The 23,076-nt window shown below is 40.4% G+C and overlaps 1 protein-coding gene across 1 annotated transcript in view; it reads left to right on the top strand.

Moving 5' to 3' along the window:
* Positions 1 to 23,076, top strand: part of LOC140188092 (nuclear receptor ROR-beta-like) — a 119,112-nt gene that overhangs the window by 687 nt on the left and 95,349 nt on the right. The window lies entirely within an intron of this gene.

The following is a 23,076-nucleotide window of genomic DNA, read 5'->3' as shown; positions in this document are numbered from 1 at the left end:
CAGACAGTAAGCTGATCAACGAACTGCCAGACTGCCGGAGCGTCCCACTGACCTAGATCTGTCAGAGTGAATCAGTCCGGAGGAGGGGGATTCAAGGTGCGGGGGTGGCTCGGTCGCTAAGTGCTTCTGTGCATCCCAGTCCACGGGTGTACTGAACAATAGTGTGAGGAATCGGGACAACCAGGGCAAATCATACACCTATTCACAGTAGCTAATGTATCCAGCCACAGGCTCTAGAATAAATTGTGCTTTCCTTCTCTTCAATGAAATCAAAATTCAAGTTTACACTCACCAAATTGACCGTATAGCATTGATTGGCGCTGAATATGTAGTCCTGAAAGATGTTTGTCCTTAGTAATTATTATCCTTACTCATTCCGTAATAAACACTAAATTCAAAATTCAGCACAGTGACTTCAATCAATCTTTGCTGTCATACAAAAGTATTGCACAAACTTGATTATGAATGCGGTATATACTTATCAGGACATGGCCAAGGTTAGCATCGTTTCACTGCTACGGTTGAATAGAGCCACTTTAGTTAAAATCGAGATAAAACTAAAACGGAACTCTTAACATCAGAAAAGTGCAAGTGTCATTGAAGCTGGAATTATTAATTTGATTTCTGCTCAATTGAAGAATATCTCGCAGGAATTTCTATCACTTATACCGTTTCAGTATGAAATGTGTATGCGTTTGAAAAATACATTTGGAAAATTTGTAACTTGTATAATCAAAGTCTCTCTCTTGCGTGCACAATTTTAAGCTGATGGACTTCACATGTGAAACGGAGGGATCCACATAAAGTGCGGGCTGGTTACAGGGATTGGTCAAATGCTGAGCACCATTTTTGTTGTTATGAATGTCCCATCACTGGGATAGTCCTGGATATTTTCCGACTACACCAGTAACATGGATGGTGGCTGATCTAGTGGAGTGGGTGATACTTCCTCTGCTGGGGAGGCAGATGGAACCCGGTTGGATTCGATTCAATCTGACCTGCAATAGGTGTGAATAAACTCTAAATGCTCCAGAAGGGAAAGCAGTAATTAGATTTACGGGAGTACAGGCTTAAAACTACCTTCAGATAATAGTGATGTTTAAGTGCCAGATTTACTCTGTTTAATGTTCCAATCAAAAAACTAAGTAAGGAAAGATTTTTTTCTTAGTTAAATTGCAGGTCCTAAACATATTTTATTTTAAGGCAGATGCAACATTCAAGGCACAAATTTGCATTTTCAAAATTTATTGAACCTGTAAATACAGATTTACAATTTTTAATCTCCATTCGACTATTTTATCACAAATGATCTTGTTCCTCCAGTATATGAATCAGGTTTAATATGTTATGAAATTTGTTGTTTTGCGGCAGCAGCATGTTGCAATATATAATCATGAAACTATAAATTACAATTTTATATATGTGTGTATGTATATATAATTCTTTTTGCAATTTAGTGCAAAAAGACAACCAAAAAAAGGTAGTGGTCATGAATTGATTGTCCATTCAGAAATCTGGTGGTGGAGAGGAGGAAGCTATTCTTGAAGTATTGTATGTGTGCCTTCAGGCTCCTGTACCACCTCCTGATGGTAGTACCGAGAAGAGGGCATGTCCTGGGTGATGGGGGTCCTTGATGATGGCTGTCGCCTTTTTGAGACATCGCTTCATTTCATGGTGATGAATCATATATGGCGTCAATCATTCTGTGAGAGGATGGAAATTTTAAATTGCTCCAGCACACTGAGACTTTAAATCTATCCTTGCCTTTGTGTAATTATTACATCATCGGACAGACCTTCACACTGTGCCCTGAAAGATAGCTGACAAGCCGGACCAGAGCAAGTAGCAGCTTATTGAGAAATCAGTACCATTATCGTTGTTGACGTGCATTTTCTGCACTACGTATTTGGAATTTTCATTAATATTGGAAACGCTTTATACCACCAGGGCATTTGGAAATTTAAGAGCAACTCAATCAATTCGCTTTTACAATTAATGCTTCTCAAAAATGCTAAGTCTATTATCAATTAAGTGTAATTAAATATCAGTAGGTACTTAGTTGTATGAAAGTTTTACTGCTACGGCTGAATAAAGACACTTTTCTATTAAAATCTGGGCTAAGCTGAAATGGAACATATAAATCAGAAAACGTGGAAGTGTCATTGAAGCTGGAATTGTTAACTTGGTTTCTGCTCCGATTGTAGAATATTTCCTAGTAATTTCTACTACAAAGTTCAAAGTAAATTTATTATCACCTTGTTCTACCCTAAGATTCACTTCCTTGCAGACATTAGATTTTGGAATGAAGAAATTGTCTTTTAGGAAATGGGATTAATATGGGATCAGTGTAAGTGATTACCATAGATACGATGGACCATATGCTCTCCCTCATGTTCTGGTTCTCTGACTCTAAAGCAGGGGTTCTCAACCTGGGGTTCATGGACCCTTTGTTTAAGGGTATTAGTCCATGGCATAAAAAAGTTTGGGAACCCCTGCTCTAAAGGGCTAGCCACAGGTGCCTCGTGCATAAAATTTTGGAGTGCATTACCTCACCAAGATACCATTTCATTCTGCGTAAGATCACAACGTGAGGCTCCAGTATTTGCTGATGAATTTAGTTCTGTTGTGGAGCTCTTCAGATTTCAAAGTTCACTGTAGCAAGTGTAGATGATTGATGGCTGGCAGAACCAACAGATTGTGGGGGGGGGTGAAATTCTTTGGAGTTGGCGAGTACAGAACTGAGCTGGAGTTAGATTCAGCAGGAGCGCTGGAATTCTGCAGTTGGATAAGAGGAGAATGGAGTGCTGCCATTCAGTTGTTACATAACTACACTGTTAGAACCCAGCCAAGACTAGTCTGTCACTGATAAATTTGGTGTGGAGATATTTAACATTACACAGATAGATTCCATTGTGATGATGTACTGTACTTTTCCACTTTTTGTATTTTATAGCTTTTTAAAAGCTTAAATATTTTCGCTCAGTTCCTACCATCTTATAATAGCTGATTTAGCATTTGAATGCTGAATCTAACTGCATACAATTTAAAAATTATTACCTTCCAATGTGTAGCGAGAAACATATGCCAGTGCTCAGACAATGGGACTTTTTGATGACTGATTGTATTTTTGTTTAAGGGAATCTGCAACGCAGAGTCGGGCTGAATGGCCTAATTCTGCTCCTATGTCTTATGGAATCTAAATAAAAACTAAGAATGAACATTAACTCCCTGAAGCAATAGAATGGTTTCAAGCTTGTTGTTGTCAATGGGGAGTCAAGTTGATTGACCTTGAACAGTGACGTAATTTTGCAAGACCTCTCAGGGTTTGCTCTCTCATTTGTTGGTTCCACTTTCTGTCTGCGACTTGGGAAAGGAGCTCACTTCTGCTGCATTTGCTGACTGTAATGCAGAAGCTGAAACCATGAAAATGGAGGAGGTTGTTGGAAGGATGTTGCTGAGGGCTGTCTTAACAACAATAAACTGTGTATGCATGGAACTCGACAGTTTACTCTTTCTAGTATAGGAGCTAAAATATGGAGCATTATCTAACTGGAACTGCTTGTTTTGACAATTTTTTGAACCATTGTTAAATAATTAAAATAAAACCCCGAGGCTTTGATTCTAAGCATGTTTTTTTCTCTTACACAATAACAAGAATAAAAGAATATACATCATTCCTAAAAGACATTTGCAAAAGTGTTATAATTGGCATGATATTTGTTCTCATGTGAGTTTATGTGAAATAAAAATTTCTTTTCTTCCGCCATGCAAATACACTTGTGGTCCAATTATTGTACTGTGCACAAGTCTTAGGCACATATATATAGCTGTATTTGCCAATGTGGAGTGGAGAGCGAGTTTGTAAATCTGGCAGGAGCAAAGGATGTTGGAATGGTGAGGGTGGAGTGCTGCAGGACAGAAAAGAAGTGCCAGTAGTGAAGAGGGGCACGGATACAGGCACACCCAGCCCGGAGATACCAGGCAGGGTCACTTGATTCCAAATAATTGGTTTATTGATCATTACAGAATGTCTCTCTGGTGCTTCCCACTCCTTCCTCTCTCCCTTCTCATTTTCACAACCATGATTCCCCTCTCCCTGCCTCCTTCCCACTCTCAGTCTGCAAAAGATACCCATATCAGAATCTATTTTTTATATATATTGTATGTGCCTAAGACTTTTACACAGTACTGTGTAGGTTTGCATTGGGCTATATTACTACTTTTTAAAAATATTTTTTGTAACTTTTACTCTACTATCATAATTAAATGTGCTGTGTGTGTCTGTTGCTTCTGTGTTTTACAATTTTGCCTGAGAGAAATGCTGTTTCATATGGCTGTATTCACGTGTGTGGTTGAATGACAATTAAACTTGAACCTTGCATAGAATTAGAGTGATTAAAGATTTCAAGTTAATTTACAGCAATTCTGCAAGCTTCTTTGAAATTGCTATCACTTTTTGGTAAGCCTGAGGTTCAGGAGGATCTTCTGTTGAACTGAAATTTATAATATCCAATAGGCGAGAGAGTAACTTTATATAATTCATTTTTCTTTATAAATCCTCGGAGTTGTTTTTAATTACTTCATGCCCTGACCAATACACCACAGCAAAATAAAATAATTGCCAGAAAATGCCAGTTTCTGGATTGTTTGTCCCACTCCCATCAGGGAGGAGGCTACATAGCATCCACACCAGACTCAAAAACAGTTATTTTCCCCAAGCAGTAAGGCTGATTAACACCTCCACCCACTAACCCACACGTCCACACCCCCCCATCACCGCTACTATATTCTCATTTCCTGTCTGAATCACCATATGTACAGACACGCTTTTGCCTTGTGTCACCTTAAGTATACACAATCAATCTATGGATATACAATGCTGTACAAAAGTCTCAGGTATATACGATCCCTAAGACTTTTGCACAGTACAGTATTTGCCAATGTGCAGCGGGGAGCGAGTTTGTAAATATGGTGGGAGCATAGGTTGTTGGGAGTGGTGAGGGTGAGCGCTGCAGGAGGGGTGTGGGACAGGTGGCAGCGAAGCAGTGCCAGTGGCAGGGGGTGGCACAGGTGCAGACACACCTTCTCTGAGACACCAGGCAAGGTAATTTGATTCCAAATAATTGTTTTATCGGTCATTACAGAATGTCTTTTTGGTGCTTCCTGCTCCTTCTCCTCTCCCTCCCCCTTTTCCCAACCATGAATCCCCACTCTCTGCCCCCCTCCACCACTGTCAGTCCACAATAGAGACCCATATCAGAATCGGGTTTATCATCACTCACATGTCATGATTTTTTTTGCAGCAGTACAGTGCAATACTTAAAATTACTACAGTACTGTGCAAAAGTCTTAGGCGCCCTATATATATAAATATATACACACCTAATACAGTTCCACTGTGCTATAAGCTGTCTTATGTATTTATATTTATTGTGTTTTTCTATTATTGTGTTCTTTACCTTTTATTGGGTGTATTTTTTGTGCTACATCGGATCTAGAGTAGCAATTATTTTGTTCTTCTTTACACTTGTGTATTGGAAATGACATTACACAATCTTGAATCTTGATTATCTCTATAGCAATAAGGGCAACACAGTTCACTCTGAATCCATCAATACAATCCCCTTTGTTCAATAAACAAGTAGTTTTATCTCTTTCAAGATGGACATATCACATCAGATAATATCTCACATCTAATCAAATTATAGGTCCTTTCTATAAAAACTTTTCAGATCAAGGAGTCAGTTAATCTCTTGAGGTGTTTTGTCAAAAATATATTCTAACAAATCTGCTTTATTATAAAGGAATGCCATTAGATTTTAGAGTGTACTTGAAATCTTTCTGGAAGTATGAATTCAATAAAAGTTACCCATTTCGTAATGAATGCGTCGTTGGTGTATAAAATGAAACTTAAACCAAGCAAAAACTGGAACATAAAAACAAGAGATTCCGCTGATGCTCGAAGTTCAGAGTAACATATACAAAATGCTGGAGGAACTTAGCAGGTCAGGCAGCATCTATGGAGGGGAATAAAGAGCTGATGTTTCAGGCTGAGACCCTTCATCAGAACTGATCAATGGTCTTGTCAGGAAAAAAGTGCCTCTTTATTCCTCACCATAAAAACAGGAATGAATGCACGTAGTACTTGAACTACTTTTCCTCAATAAGGTCACTAGCAATGCTTTGCTAATTAATGTTGTGATTCTCATTTTGTTTGTATGTTTAAATTCAGAATTTACATGTGTTAACAAGATCAGTATGAATTTTATTTCCTTCCTAGAAAATCTTCCTGAGTATTATATTAGTAGACATTAATAAGAAAACGTTTGTTTTGAAAAGTCCCTGTGGAGTTTTATCATCTGATATAATGTGTTTTACAAAACTAAACTAGCTCTTTTTCCCACATACGTTATCATTTTGTCTGTTAATTTGAGTCTTAATGATTCTCTCAATTTAAGAAATATTTAGGTTTCCTGACTCCATATGTATTTTCTTAATACTTTGGCTCAATTAGCAATTTTTATTGCTAGCATAATATCAAATTTTCCATAAATAGACAGATAAAGCTATCTTTGAAATGGATGCAAAATCAATTCAGTGTAAATATTCTGATCTACAAAGCAACTCATTACCTTTCAATAGCATCATACCTCTGGAAGCATTTCAAATATGCTTTAAATTCTCATGATATTCTTTGCTGATGGAATGAGTTTGGCAAAATATATTTTTGGATAAAGCATCTCTAGAGACTGACAGTGTCTCTCAGTTTTTTTTTAAAAAAAGCACATTTTACACTCCAGATCAATTAATTTTTTTAAATTAATTAAATCTTCTCCTCTGAATTTTGTTGCATTGAATCATAGTGCCATATTACAGAAACCCAACTCAGAGGATGCCACAGTGGTCGGTTTTTAAACCACCAAAATCATATTCAGACTAAATATTTTTGTCAAATTCTTTGCTTTTTCTCAGTACTGCTTTGAAATTTGTTCTGCTTTGGGTGGCAAGTTAATGAGCAGAAGGTATCCATTAATTTCACCTACTTAGTCCATTAATCTGAGTTTTATTAATCAGCAATGCTTTTAATTTAAGAAATACTTAGGTTGTGGAGACTATAGGTTCTTGATTAGTCGGAGCGTCAAAGGTTATGGGGAGAAAGCAGAAGAATGGGGTTGAGAGAGAAAATAAATCAGCCATGATTGAATGGCAGAGTAGATTTGATGGGCTGAATGGCCTAATTCTGCTCTTGTGTGTTATGATCTTCTTAAGTCTTGATATGTTGCTGCCTGCAAATTTTTGGTGTGTCATTTCAGAGAAGGTACCCTGATGACCTGCTGAATTCCTACTAAGTTCAAAGTAAATTTGTTATCAAAGTACCTATATGCTACACCATATACTACACCGAGATTCACTTTCTTGCAGACATTCACGGGAAAATAAAGAAATGCAGTAGGATTAATGGAAAACTATACATTAACAAAAACTGACAAACAACTACTGAAGACAAATTGTGCAAATTATAATAAATAAATAATACGGAGAACGTGAGTTGTAGGGTCATAAAGAGTCCAGCCCTTTGTTGACCCTGCAGCAAGTTGTCCTTCTCCCAGATGAACAATCGCACAGCTTCAATTAACTCAGTGCAAATTCTTGCACATGGTGAGCTCTTCAGTAGTTAAACATGTCAAAGTATTGGACTGCAAAAGACCAGATTATATGCAGCCTGTGCCACACTATCACAGGGGTAATGGGATTCTACCACTAAGCACCCCCTCCTCCATTTTCTGTAACTCGCTTGTCCACTCGTCTCTCCTGGCACTTATCTCTGCAAGCAGTACAAGTGCTGCACCTGTCCTTTCAGCTCCTCCCTTTCTACCATTCAATCCTTCCAGGTAAGGTGACATTTCACCTGTGAGTCACTTATTATATCTGTTTCTCCTGATGTGACCTCCTCTACATCAGTGAGACCTGATGCAGGTCAGCGCCATGCAGGCGTAGTGGTTAGTTCAACACTATTACAGCTCGGAGCATCGGGAGCTCAATTCCGACGTCATCTATATTGAGTCTCTACGTCCGTCCCGTGAACCACGTGGGTTTTCTCCAGATGCTTCAATTTCTTCCCACAGTCCAAAGACGTACCGGTTAGTAGGTATATTGGACATTGTGAATAGTCCTGAGAATAGGCTAGGGATAAATGGGGGTGGGAGGGTTGCTGGTCAGCGTGGCTTGAACGACTAGAACGGCCTATTCCACGCTGAATCTCTAAATAAAAGATTGGGGGACTGCTTGACGAGTACCTTCGCTCTGTCAGGCAGGATCTCCTGGTGTCCACCTATTTCAATTCAACTTCTCTTTCCCATCCTGATATGTCAGTACATGGCCTCCTCTGTCTATCTCAGCTTGGAGGAACGACACCTCATATTCTGTCTGGGTAGCCTCCAAACTAATGTCATAAACATCCATTTCTCTAACTTCTACCAATTTCTCCATCTTTCCCCCTCCCCACTGCTTTCTCTCACCCCACTTCTTATTTTAGCTTCTTCTCCCTTCCTTTACCGTCCTGATCAAGGGTTTCGGCCTGAAGCGTCGGATCTTTATTCCTCTCCATTGGTGCTGCCTGACATGCTGAGTTCCTCCAGCATTATGTGTGTGTAGAATCCAGCTTCTGTAGAATCTCTTTTGGTTACAGTGTACTTTGCATTGACCAAGAGGCAAACACACTCCTGGGAAGAGCGGTAAATGATAAATATCCGAATTCTGGTGGTCTTTCCTCCCTGAGCACACCAAGCAGACAAATCTGGACTGGTGGATCACCAGCAGTTCACACTGGCCAGGACACGTAAGAGTTGACTTTCTTCAAAGTTCAAAGTAAATTTATTAAAGTACATCTACTTCTTCATACATACCGTAACTCTGAGATTCATTTTCTGGCAGGCATTCACAGTAAAACAAAGAAATAGAATATAATCAGTGAAAAACTGCAAAGACTGACAACCAATCTATGTGCAAAAGAAGGCAAACTGTACAATCAATTAATTAATAGGTAAATAAATAAATGAATAAATAGTTAGATAAATAAGACTGACATAATGAGCTGCCCCCATCCTTCCCAAAAACTGGCTGAGTTCTTTTCTGAACTTGTGCATCATCTCAGCAAGGGCTGCACAAGCTGGCAACTTGATCTACATGTCATCAAATAGCTGGAAAGATTTATCACAATTGGACATCATTTGTTCCTGGTTTAACTTATCAGCACATCATAATTGCAATATTTGCCAATGAGGACACTATTTTGACCATTGCTTTTTAGATATCTGTCAAATCACAGAGCACTTATTGTTGGTCTAATGTAAGCAGCCAAGCTCTTGCAGTCCAGGTTGCTGAAGTATTTAAAACAGGGAGTGTAAGTCAAGGCCCTCTTCTGAACTATCTCCAAAGCCTTACGATCCTTAATCATGTACAGGCACCAGAAAAAAAAATTTGTGAGGGAAAACACGCACACAAAATGCTGGAGGAGCTCAACAGGTCGGGCAGCATCTGTAGAGAGGATCAAACAGTCTCGATGTTTCAGGCCAAGACCCTTTATCAGAACTGGTGAGAAATTTGTGTACGTTACTCTGGTTTTCCAGCATCAGCAGAATCTCTTATGCTTAAAATTCACAGGGGATTAATAATTCATCATAGATGATAAAAAGTGCGAACGAGTGATATTTGCACTGGTTGCCTGCTGCTTATCATTGTAAGCAGTGAGTTACTTGCTTAACAGACACACAGTATAATGCTACCTACTTTGCCCTGTTATTCAGAACAAATTTCCATCTCACCCTTTTATAGAGTCATAGAAGACTACATTACTGAAACAGGCCCTTTGGCCCACCTAGTCCATGCCAAACTATTACTCTGCTTAGTCCCATCGACCTGCACCTGAACCATAGCCCTTTCACAAATATTGAAATTGAAATTATATCCACCACTTCATTCCACACTCTCAACACCCTCTGAGTGAAGAAGTTCCTCCTCATTTTCCCCTTAAACATTTTGCCTTTCACCCTTAACCCATGACCTCTAGTTGTAGTCTTTTAATCCGTGGGGGAAAAGCCTGCTTGTATTTACCCCAACTACTCAACCCTCTCAGATTGGGAAGATAGGGTGAATGCAAGCAGACTTTTTACAATTTGTACCCCTCATAATTTTTTAATGGTTTTGCTTTATATCAAATATTCCTGACAATAAAACAACCCTAATTTCTTTAGCTATAGCTTCATGACTGGGTGTGAACTTTCTGAGAATTGTTCATCAATGATCCCAAGATCCGTGTTTTCTTTGTCCTCAAGTTTTAGCCATGTCCTTGGTGTTTAGAGGACATGTTTGTTCTGCTCACATGTCTAACAGTGAATTACCTCACAAAAAATACAATTACAGCTTTAAAAGGCATTTAGACAGGTACATGGATGCAATGGGTAGAGGTAGGCCCCTGGTCAGCATAGATGAGGTAGGTTGAACGGCCTGTTTCTGTACTGTATAATTAAATAAATCAGATTCATTTGTTTATCACACAGACATCAAGACATGCAGTACAGTGAAATATGCTGTCTGCGATAACAACCAATACAACCACAAGTGTCACCACTCATTCCAGTACCAACATGGCATGCCCACCACGCTCAGCAGACCAACACAAGCAACAAAGACAGCAAATTAAGCCCCTTTCCACCACGCGCGTGTGCACACACACACACACACACACACACACACACACACACACACACATTCACACACACCTCCAACCCAAGACAGGTCTCCAGTGGCCTTGCAGACTCATAGATATCTGTGCAGTAGTATTCACTTCATTGGTCATAACTCTCAAATGATGCCAGCTTTACATTCAACACACATCAAAGTTGCTGGTGAACGCAGCAGGCCAGGCAGCATTGAAGGGTCTCGGCCTGAAACGTCGACTGCACCTCTTCCTAGAGATGCTGCCTGGCCTGCTGCGTTCACCAGCAACTTTGATGTGTGTTGCTTGAATTTCCAGCATCTGCAGAATTCCTGTTGTTTCCAGCTTTACATTATTATTTTATACATTTACACCCAAGAAAAGTGAAGGAGGACAATATTATTCAGAAAAGAAATAGCCTGTAGATTTAGGGGTAAGAGATCAGAATGGAGTGTGGCTTGTTTAGTGCGCTTATGTATGACACAGCCCATGGTGGAGAAGAACAAGTAATGTGGTAAACCATCTTTCAGAATTCCCCTTTGTATTTGAAACCCCCTCCAAAAGTAATATAATTGTGATTTGCTATTTCTAGAACTCCTGTGATGTGAGATTTACTGTTATCTAGAAGTTATCCTTTCCAATGGCATCTTCCTTACTGGCTTTGTCATCTTCTGAAAGTACGATGTCCCCACTTTGGAATATTGGCTTGATTACTCTAAATGGCTCCATAAATTGAATTGTCATGTCATTTATACCAGAAGATCAGTGTGAAAAATCTTTGGAAAATATCAATTGACAGAATTCCATTATACATTGCCACCACTTCTGCAGAAGTGAGATTTTCAAACTAAAGATCCATGATCCACTCCCCATTTCCTATTTTGACGTATTGGTCTACTGCCACAATGAGGCCACTGTCAGGATGGAAGAGTGACACCTCATGTTCCATATTGGTAGCCTCCAACCTGACGACATGAGCATTGATTTCTCTAACTTCCAGTAGTTTCTCCCCCGTTCCCTTCTCTCTGTTTTCCATTTCCCTTCTGGCTCCTGTCTTACCCTTGCTCTTCTCCTCACCTGCCCATCACCTCCCTCTGGTGCCCCTCCTCCTTCCCTTTCTTCCATATTCCATTGTCTTCCCTTATCAAATTCCTTCTTCTTCAGCCCTTTTCCACCTATCACCTCCCAGCTTCTTAATTCATCCTCCCCACCTGGCTTCATCTATCACCTGCCAGCTCACCTGTATACCTTCTGATTCCCCCCCCCCACCTTCTTATTCTGACTTCTTCAGCCTTCCTATCCAGTCATGATGAAGGGCCTCAGCTCAAAATGTCAACCATTTATTCCTCTCCATAGACGCTACTTGACCTGCTGAGTTCCTGCAGTATTTTGTGTGTGTTACCGTGATGACAGATAGCATTATTGGTCGAAGTTTAGCAAAGTTTCACCATGGTATAAAATTTTGATTGCAGACAGAGTCTCATTTCCCAACGGCTGAAACTTTGAACCTTTGCTAATTTACCTATGATTACTAAGAGCTAAAGGGCAGGATCCATTTAACCATTTAAAGGCTTTCTAATTATATTCAAAAATTTTCTATGCTACTCTGTTATGTAATTATATTCCTTTGGCTTCGAGTTCTACTGGAAAGAAAATTGGGCAGTTAGTCAGTCAGGCTTTGAGAATCTTTTACAGTATATTAAAACCCAGTCTCTTTATATTAGCAAACTAAAGTTTCTAAAGCAAATTTTGGATTTCAGAATTAGGTTTATTATCAGTGACAAATGTCGTGAAATCTATTGTTTTGTGGCATCAGTACATTGCATAAAATACTATAAGTTACAATAAGAAATATTTGAAAATATGTAGAGCAAAAAGAACAAAATTGTGGTGTAGTGTTCATGGGCTGTACAAAAATTTGTTGAAGTGTTCATGGGTTCATTGTTCATTCAGAAATCTGATGGCAGAAGGGAAGACGCTGTTTCTGAACAGTTGAATGTCTCCAGGCTCCTGTATCTTCTGATGGTAGCAATGAGAAGGAAGCATGTCCTGGGTGGTGGGGGTCCTTAATGATTGATGCTGCGTTGTTGAGGCATCGTCTTTTGTAGATGTCCTCGAATCTGGGGAGGGTAGTGCCCATGATGGACCTGGCTTGGGTTTACAACCCTCTGCAGTTTTTTAAAACTCAACCAGCTCATTTTCTGTATATTAACAAACTAAAACTTTTAAACACAATTTTTTTTCTGCTCTCTCCTATAAATGCATGATGAATTTTATTTTCAATGTTGCTATTTTTGTTAAAATATCAATTCATAATTGGGATGAGTCCATTCCTTTTGCAACCTGGCCCAGAGTAGCCTTGAGTTTCCATCCAGTGAATGAAAGGGCATTTTGCGCTTACCATCTCAACCTCAGTAAAGGGGGTGAAGAGATGTGAGTACAGATTATATGGATATGCTATTATTACAGATTTTATACAAACGGCCCAAATTGGTATTTATCACCACCTAGTGTGCAACACTGGAATTACACCTCACAATATCATTTCACTGAGATGTTTTCAGTGGGTTGCTGGGTAAATGTGTGCCTTCTGATAAAAGCTTTGTAAATCAATTTTGTAACTATTTATAGCTGTCAAATAGCATCTTCCTGACATGTTATGCCTGAACACTTGGCATATTCACACAGGAAGAAGGAAATTGGTTTATTATTGTCATATATTCTGATGAACAGTGAAAAACTTGTCTTGCATGCCATCCATACAAATAATTTCATTACAACAGTACATTGAAGTAGTACAAGGGAAACCAACAATAGAATGCAGAATTAACTGCTACAATTACTGAGCAAGTGCAGTGCAAACTGACAATAAGGTGCAAGACCATGACAAGGCAGACTGTGAGATCAACAGTCCAGCTTATCATACTAGGGGACCATTCCATAGCCTCATAATAACAGGATATAGTCCTTGATCCAGGTTATACATGCTTTTAGGCTTTTGTATCCTGTACCATGGGGGGTGGGGGGAAGTAAAGAGAATGTCTGGGGCGAGTAGGGTCTTTGATTATGCAGTCAGTGAAAAGTGTAGGCGAAGTTCATGGAGGGGAGGCTGGTTTCCATCATGTGCTGGGCTGTGTATCTTGCAGTCAAGGGCAGAGCAGATGCCATTCCAAGCTGTGATGCTTCCAGAAAGGAAAGAAATAATGAGGTGCATTTACTGTTTTGAATCATTGAAAACCCTGCCCTCGATAGACAGTCAAACTAACTTCCTATCCAATGGCCTTCAGTAATGTTGCTTTTTCTGGGTGTCATCTGTTATTGAAAAATACTATTGACTTTCCATTTTTGTAGTGTTAGCACTACAGACATTTTTGACTGCTACTCTTAAACCCCCTTTTTTACCACCCAGTATTCAGAACTGGATATACAACAATGCAAACAGTATGTTGGGTTGCAGTGGCTTCCTTTGGTTGTATGCTAATGATACATAACGTTATGGATTGGATGGAAACTGTGTAATTAAGTGATAGGCGCAAGGTTAGATGCTGAAGGATGCAGAGCAACGCACACAAAATACTAGAGGAACTCGCCAGGTCAGGCTGCATCCAAGGAGAGGAATAAACAGTCGATGTTTCCGGCTGAGACCCTTCTTCGGGATAATTCTATTAATGTGATTCTGCCAAGCAGAGATGGTGTATAGCACCATGCTACTGCCCAGAAATAAGTGACATATTTAATGAAAGCCATCTTCTTCCTATTAGTTATCATAGTAAGTAAATATTAAGATAACATAATAGGGCACTATGGTAGCATAGTGGTTAGCACAACACTTTTGCATCTAAAGCATCTGAGTTCAGTCCTGGTGTCCTCTGTAAGAAGTTTGTATATCCTCTCTGTGGAATGCATGGGTTTCCTCCCACAGTTGAAAGACGTAGGTTAACTAGTCGTTGTAAATTGTCCTGTGATTAGGCTATTATTATATTGGGGATTTGCTGGCGTTTGTGAGGCTTGAAAGGGCCGGTTGGGCCTGTTCTGTGCAGTAGCTTTAGAAATTTAAAAAAAATATACATAACATCATCACGACTCCAGTCTTGTACTCTGGCGCTTGGTGCACTCAGAATCATTAAACCCAAGCAATCCCTTTTGCTTTCTGTTCGTTTCCTCTGACTTGTCCTGTTTCAGTTTTGCAAAAGGAATACTGCTCGGCCTCTCCTGATTGATCTGCCTGTGGTGTGAGTGACCTAGTTGATGGCTTCTGCCGACAGCACAGTGGGGCTGATTTTTTTTAAGTCAATGTTGAGCCGATTTTTAAACATTTACGTCCTTTTCATTTTTTATTTTGAAGGAAGTTTCTTTACCTCGCTCTCAATGGTCACTCTAGAGTGACAATTCAAAGTTCAAAGTGTTTATTATCAAAGTACATTTATGTCATCAATAAAAATTCATATTTTTGTGGGCATTTGCAGTAGAACAAAGAAATGCAATAGAATCAATAAAAAAACTACACATAAAGTCTGACAAACAACTAATATGCAAAATAAGACAAACTCTGCAATTACCAAAAAAAAAGTAATAAATAATACTGAGAACATAAGTTATACAGTCCTTGAAAGTGAGTCCATAGGCTGTGGAGTCAGTTCAATGTTGAGGTGAGTGACGTTATCCATAATTGTTGAGGAGCCTGATGTTTGAAAGTTAATAACTGTTCCTGAACCTGGTGGTGTGGGACCTGAGGCTCCTGTACTACCTTCTCAATGGTAGCAGCGAGAAGAGAACATGGCCTGGATGGTGGGGTCCTTGACGATGGATGCTGCTTTTTTGTGGCAGCGCTCCTTGTAGATTGAGGCAGATGTCCTCAATGGTGGGGAGGGCTTTGCTTGTGATGGACCGGGGAAGTGCATCCACCACTTTCTTTTAGATTATGAGGACACGCAGTCCTCTTTTATTGTCATTTAGTAACGCATGCATTAAGAAATGATACAATATTCCTCCAGTGTGATAGCACAGAATCACAGGACAGACCAAAACTGAAAAACTGACAAAAACCACATAATTATAACATATAGTTACAACAGTGCGAGCAATACCGTAACTTGATGAAGAACAGGTCATGAGCACGGTAAAAAAGTTCAAAGTTTCGCGAAAGTCCCACATCTCACGCAGAAAACTCTCCCTGCCATGCCCGACCGCAGTCCGACTCTGAGTCATCCGAAAACTTCGAGCCTCTGACCAGCCCTCCTACACCGAGCACCGAGCACCACCTCTGCCGAGCGCTTCGACCCCAGCCCCGGCCGCCAGCAGCAGGCAAAGCCGAGGATTTTGGGGCCTTCCCTCCGGAGATTCTCGATCGCACAGTAGCAGCGGTAGTGAAAAAGGCGTTTCAGAAGTTTCTCCAGATGTTCCTCCGTGCTTCTCACAGCTGTCTCCATCAAATCAGAATTGTGCACGGTACCCTATTTAACAAATAGGATATCATTTCACCGGAGAGGCTGCGCGCACTGCGTCGCGCCGCCATCTTCTCCTCCCGCATTTTGTAGAATTCTCTGTTCCCGGGCATTAGTGTTCAGTTAGGGGATTGAAGAAGCTAACTGATGAAGTGTCTTGGTCCGAAACGTCAACTGTTTACTCCTCCCTATAGGTGTTGCCTGAACTACTGAGTTCCTCCAGCATTTTGCGTGTGTTGCTCTGCATTTCCAGCCTTACTGCCCAATTACATCCATGTGTCATTGGAATGTGGGAGGAAACTGAAGGATCCAGGGGAAACCTATGCAGCCATGGGGGGAGACTGTACAGATCGCTTACAAGCAGAGGAGGGAATTGAACCCTACGCTGTCTGTGTGCGTGTGTGTGTGTGTGTGTGTGTGTGTGTGTAAAACGTTCCTTCCAAATGGCTGTAGACTGGTACAAAGTGAGTGTCTTTTACTCTGAAGTGTTGAATTAACATTACCATCATAAGTAAATGCAGTTAGGCTTCACAGTTCCTGATGCTGCAGAACAGTTGACATATCATGCACAGGTTATTAAAATGCAGTGACTCTGTACCATCTCTTGGTAAGGTATAAATAACTTTACTTCTTTTTGCACTTGATAGTCTGTTACAATTGCATTGCAGTTCATATGATTTTAGAACCATCCTTCGCATTTGGGTACATTCATAAATTAGGTATAATGTAGTGCTGGTTAAACTGAGTAGCACTGTTATTATCAGGTTGTCTTTGGTACTAAGTTCAGCTTTCAAGAACCAGTACAAAAGAACCAGAAATAATTAGCAAGTGACGTGCCTGATCGAAAAGTAGTGATGCATGGCTGCAAGAATTGGTTTCTTCGTGTGGCCATACTCTAAGAAGCAAAAACAGACGGCTTGACATTTTAAAGAGCTATTTACTTCCTTTGCCACTTAGCTTTCAAAAGGCTGTGTGTGGTTTCTGTGCACGCCAAGTACTTCGCATTTCCCTCTATGCCAATCAGCCACTTATCTCTTTGGTTTGTGGGTGCTGTCTGTGACAGTTTCAGATTGCTGTTCTCAGCACTGACATGGAAAATTGTTAAGCTTAAGGGTTTATAATTAAAATAGAACAAAGGTCTTCTTGAAATACTGATGGTTGATTTACGGACGGGAAAACATCGAAGCATCAAGGGAGGAAAGCCAAAACCTCAGCACCAGACTAAAACTGAAATATCCCTACGAAATCAACAGCTCTGTTAAATATATTTCACAGTAAAAAGTAGGGGAGAAGCTGTGATAAGCAGCCACAAGAGGTACTGCAGATGCTAGAAATCTAAAGCAAAACAGACAATGTGCTGTAGGAACTTAGCAGGTCAGGCAGCATCTACGGAGGGGAACAGACAGGTGACGTCTCAGGCCAAGGCCCATCTTATACAGTACTATGCTGAAGTCTTAGGCACATACAGTGCCTATAAAAAAGTATTCACTCCCCCTTGGGAGTTAATGTTTTGTTGTTTTATAGCATTGAATCACAGTGGATGTAATTTGACTTTTTTTGACATTGATCAACAGAAAAGAATCTTTTGTGTCAAAGTGAAAACAGATCTCTACAAAGTGATCTAAATTAATTACAAATATAAAACACAAAATAATTGATTGCATAAGTAGTCACCCCCTTCAAGGTCAGTATTTAGTGGATAGGTCTGTATCAGCTTTGCACATCTGGACGCTGCAATTTTTCCCCATTTTTCTTTTAAAAAGTGCTCAGGCTCTGTCAGATTGCATGGGGGTCACGAGTGAACAGCCCTTTTCAAGTCCAGCTCCTAATTCTCAATTAGATTGAGGTTTGGACTCTGACTTGGCCACTTCAGGACATTAACTTTGTTGTTTTAAGCCATTCCTGTGTCCCCTTCCCACCCTCAGTCCACAATAGATCCTGCTATCAGAATCGGGTTTATCATCACTCGCATGACATGAAATGTGTTCATTATTTTGCAGCAGCAGCAGTACCATGCAATACATAAAGTTACTACAGTACTCTGCAAATGTCTTGGGCAACTTCAGTATGTATATGTGCCTAAGCCTTTGCACAGTAATGTAGAGGGAATATTTTAACCATTTATTTCTTCAGGTGTGTTGAGCTTGTTGTCATTTTGGGTAAGTCATACTTGTACAGCATGGAAAGAGGCCCTTCTGTCTGGCTCATCTTTGCCAACCGTGGTGCCCACCAAGCAAGGCCATTTGCCCACATTAGGCCCATTTTCCTCTTAAACCCCTCCTATCCTTGTACTTAAACTCAAGAGATTCTGCAGATGCTGGAAGTCCAGAGCAACACACACAAAATGCTGGAGGATCTCAGTAGATCAGGCAGGATCCATGGAAATGAGTAAATGCGTTTTGGGCCGAGACCCTTCGCCAGTAGTCACTTACTAAGAAGGGCACTTACTAATCAATGTACTTATCCACAGAAAGAACATAGTGCAGCACACTTATAGGTGCTTTGGTCCATAATGGTGTGCCAAACTTTTAATCTACTCTAAGATTAAATTAACCTTTCCCACCTCACCCCCACATACCCCTCCATTTTTTTTTTCATTCACGTACCTATCTAAGTGTCTCTTAAATGTCCCTAATGTATCTGGCTGTCCACTCAATCTATGCTTCTTAACATCATCTAACCTCTATGAAGCCACCACTCATAATACTTCGCACCAAAGAGAAAAGTCCTATCCACCTTCATAAGACCTGCTTTCTAATCCTGGTAAATTTCTTCTGCACTCTCTATCATGAGGCAACCAGAACTGAACACAATACTCCATGTGGTCTAACCATAGTTTGATAGAGCTGAAACTTTACCGCATGGCTCTTGAACTCAGTGCCTGGACTAATTGAAGGCCAACATACCATACAACTTCTTAACTACTCTATCAAATTGTGTGGTAACTTTTAAGGATATGTGGATGTGGACTCCAAGTATATGCATGGCAGAGTTTGTTTTGCACACCAAGACCAAAGTTAATGACATAGTGACACAATCACCCTGCTGCTAACTCACTGCAAAGGTCATCCATAAGACATAGGAGCAGAATTAGGCCATTTGGCCCATCCAGTCTGCTCCACCCTTCCATCTTGGCTGATTTATTATCCCTCTCAACCCCATTCTCCTGCCAGGTTCTGTCCTGATCTCTAGAGTTTGTACCTTCTTCCTGTGACCACTTGGGTTTCTTCCAGGGGCTCAGTTTGCTCCCACATCCCAGTCTTGTGTAGATTAATAGAATGACTCATTGTTGCGATCAGAATTAGTTTAATATCACTGGCATATGTTATGAACTTTGTTGGTCTGCGCCACAGTACGTTGGCTATAGTGGAGGGGTTGTTCTCAACCTTTTCTGTGCCATGGACCAATACCATTAAGCAAGGGGTCTGTGGAGCCCAGGTCGGGAATCTCTGCTGTAGTGTGTGGAAACTAGGAATTGAGGGCCCGTGGAGAGAATAAAGTGAGATAGTGTAGGATTTGTGCAAACATAGGTGCTTGATGGTCAACATGGAGTTGACGGGCCAAAAGGCCTATTTCTGTGTTCTGTCCCTTGTCGATTGTGATTCATTGGCATCAAGCAAAGGAGGAATGTGCGATTGCAAGAGAGGGTCCTTATTTAAAATAAAAAGATTGTCTATTTATAACGGAGATGAACCATTTTATCTCAGAGGGTTCATGAATCTTTGGAATTCTCTTTCAAACAGGGTCTTCAGAAAATATTTACAGAAGAGACAGATGGATTGTTGCTCTTAAAGGAGTGAAAGGTTACTACATGTAGTTGGGAATGTGAAACTGAGGTTTAATTCATTTCAGCTATAAAACTGTAAGACATAGGAGCAGAATTAGGCCATTCAGCCCATGGAGTCTGTTATGCATTCCGTCATGGCTGATTTGTTATACCTCTCAACATCATTCTCCTGCCTTCTCTCTGTAATCTTTGTCACCCTTACTAATCAAGGATCTATCACCCTCACCTTAAATATACCCAATAACAGCCTCCACGGCTGTCTGTGGCATAGAATTCCACAGATATACCACCCTCTGGCTAAAAAAATTCCTTTCCTTCTCTGTTCTAAAGTGATGTCCTTTTATTCTGGTCCTAGACTCCTCCACTGTAGGGGACATCCTCTCTATATCCACTCTCTCTAGTCCCTTCAATGTTTGATAGGTTTCAATAAGATCCCCGTCATTCTTCTAAACTCCAGCAAGTACAAGCCCAGAGATATCAAGTGCTCCTCATTCATTCGTTAACCTTTTCATTCTTGTGAACCTCCTCTGGACCCTCTCCAATGCCAGCACATTCCTTCTTAGATAAGGGATCCAAAATTGCTCATGATTGTAGTGAGAGGTGAGCTATAGAATGGTGCAGCATACTTTTCTAGCCAAGTGACCCAGCCCTGCTCCCAATTTATGTCTTCATGCGATTATAAGATGACTGGAACATTTAAAACATAAAACATTAAAGCACAGTACAGGCCCTTCAGCCCACGGTGTTGTGCTGAGCTTTTAATCAACTCTGAGATCAATCTAATCCTTCCCTCCAATATATAGTCATCAGACTTGTCATTAGATTCCTTTTCTTCAGATTCACATCAAATATTTCCTCAAGGTGTAGAACATGGTGGAACTAGAATGATGTTGTGCCCACCTTTTAACCTACTCTGATCAATCAAACCCTTCCCTCCTACAAAGCCATCCATTTTTCTCTTCTCCATGCGCCTATCTAAGAGTTTCTTAAATGTCCCTAATGTATCTGCCTCTACCACCACCCCCCGGCAAGGTACTTCCCACCTCTCTTGTGTGTATAAAAACAAAACAACTTACCTCTGATATTCCCGCTATATTTCTTCCAATTGCCCTAAAATTATGCCCCCTCGTATTAGCCATTTCCACTCTGGAAAAAAAAATCCCTGGCTATCCAGTCAATCATCTTTTATCACCTTGTATGTCTCTAAAAGTTTTACTTGCCACAAAGGAGCAGCTGTATCTGATTAATCCTTTCGAAACTGTGAAGTTGAATAAATCTAAAGTGTGCAATCGTTATAATCATTACATTTAGGAAACACCTCTTCTGGATGTATCATACACTCAGTGGCCACTTTATTAGGTATACTTGTTCATTAGTGCAAATATCTAATCAGCCAATCACCTGGCAGCAACACAATGTATAAAAGCATGCAGACGTGGTCAAGAGGTTCAGTTGTTGTTCAGACCAAACATCAGAACGGGGAAGAAATGTGATCTAAGTGAGTGTGATTGTGGAAGGATTGTTGGTGTCAGGGTGTCAGACGTGGTGGTTTGAATATCTCAGAATCTGCTGATTTCCTGGAATTTTCATGCACAGCAGTCTCTATACAGAGAATGGTGCAAAGAAACATATACTGAGCAGCAGATCTGCGGGCGAAAACACTTCACTAAGGAGAGAGGTCAGAGAAGAATGGCCAGACTGGTTCAAGCTGAACAGGACAGCAACAGTAACTGAAACAACCTCACGTTACAACAGTGGTGTGCAGAAGAACATCTCTGACTGCACAACACGTTGAACCTTGAAGTGGATGGGTTACAGCAGCAGAAGACTACAAGCATACACTCAGTGGCCACTTTGTTAGGTACAGTAAGATTTCTTGAAGTTCTGGTAATGCCCCACCCCCTTCACTATTCCCCATTCCCATTTCTCTCTCTCTCTCTCTCTCTCCTTATCTTCTTATCTGCCCATCACCTCCCTCTGATGCTCCTCTCACTTTTCCTTCTTCCATGGCTTTCTGTCCTCTCCTATCAGATTTCCCTTTCTCCAGCCCTGTATCTCTTTCACCAATCAACTTCCGAGCTCTTTACTTCACCTCTCCCTCCTCCCAGTTTCACCTATCACCTTGTGTTTCTTCCTCTCTCCCCTCAGCTTACTCTAACTCCTCATCTTTTTTCCTGATAAAGGGTCTCAGCCCAAATAGATGCTGCCTGGACTGCTGAGTTCCTCCAGCATTTTGAGTGTGTTGACTAATTAAGATAACAGATAACTCAATTAAGATTGAGTGTGTTGAATGTATTATTAATTTTTAAGAAGTGGGGAAGAGCTACGGACTTTATGAATAAACATAATACTGTACAGAAGGCATGAAACACCCAAAGAAGTGGCACTATTCACATTAGTTCAAAGTAAATTTATTATCAGATTTTATATATATGTCACTATAGACAATCCTGAGGTTCATTTTCTTGTGATACAAAGAAACACAATAGAATCAGTGAAAAAACACGCACAAGGTGGACAAACAACCTACGTGCAAAGACAACGAACTGTCCAAATACAAGAAGAAAAAAACAAAATAATAATAAACAATAAATATTGAGAACATGAGATAAAGAGTCCTTAAAAGTGTGTTCGTAGGTTGTAGGAACAGTTCAGTTTTGGGGTGAGTGAAGTTGGGTGAAGGTATCCCCTCTGGTTCAGGAGCCTGATGGTTGAGGGGTAACAACTGTTCCTGAACCTAGTGTTGAGAGCCCTGAGGCACTTGTACCTCTACCTGATGCAGCAGTTAGAAGAAGGCATATCCTGTATGGTGGGAGTCCTTGATGTTGGATGCTGCTTTCCTGCAGGACCACTCCACGCACATGTGCTCAATGGTGGAGAGGTCTATACCGATGATTGGTTTTTCTGTTCAACAGCATTGGTGTTTCCATACCAGACTGTGATGCAACCAGTCAGGATACTCTGCCCTGCAAATCTTAAGTTGGTGACATGTCACAAATACTTAAAAGTTGTCCTCTGGTACGTTGTAATAGATCATGTACACCACCTGTATTCTGATTGTTAATTTTTTTTGACCCATTTGTTCGCAGTTGTTTTGACTTGAAGCAGTGCAATTGGAAAACATTCAC

The sequence above is a fragment of the Mobula birostris genome, chromosome 26 (genome assembly GCF_030028105.1).
Source record: "Mobula birostris isolate sMobBir1 chromosome 26, sMobBir1.hap1, whole genome shotgun sequence".
Taxonomy (NCBI): domain Eukaryota; kingdom Metazoa; phylum Chordata; class Chondrichthyes; order Myliobatiformes; family Myliobatidae; genus Mobula; species Mobula birostris.
This window is presented reverse-complemented; position numbering and strand designations above follow the sequence as displayed.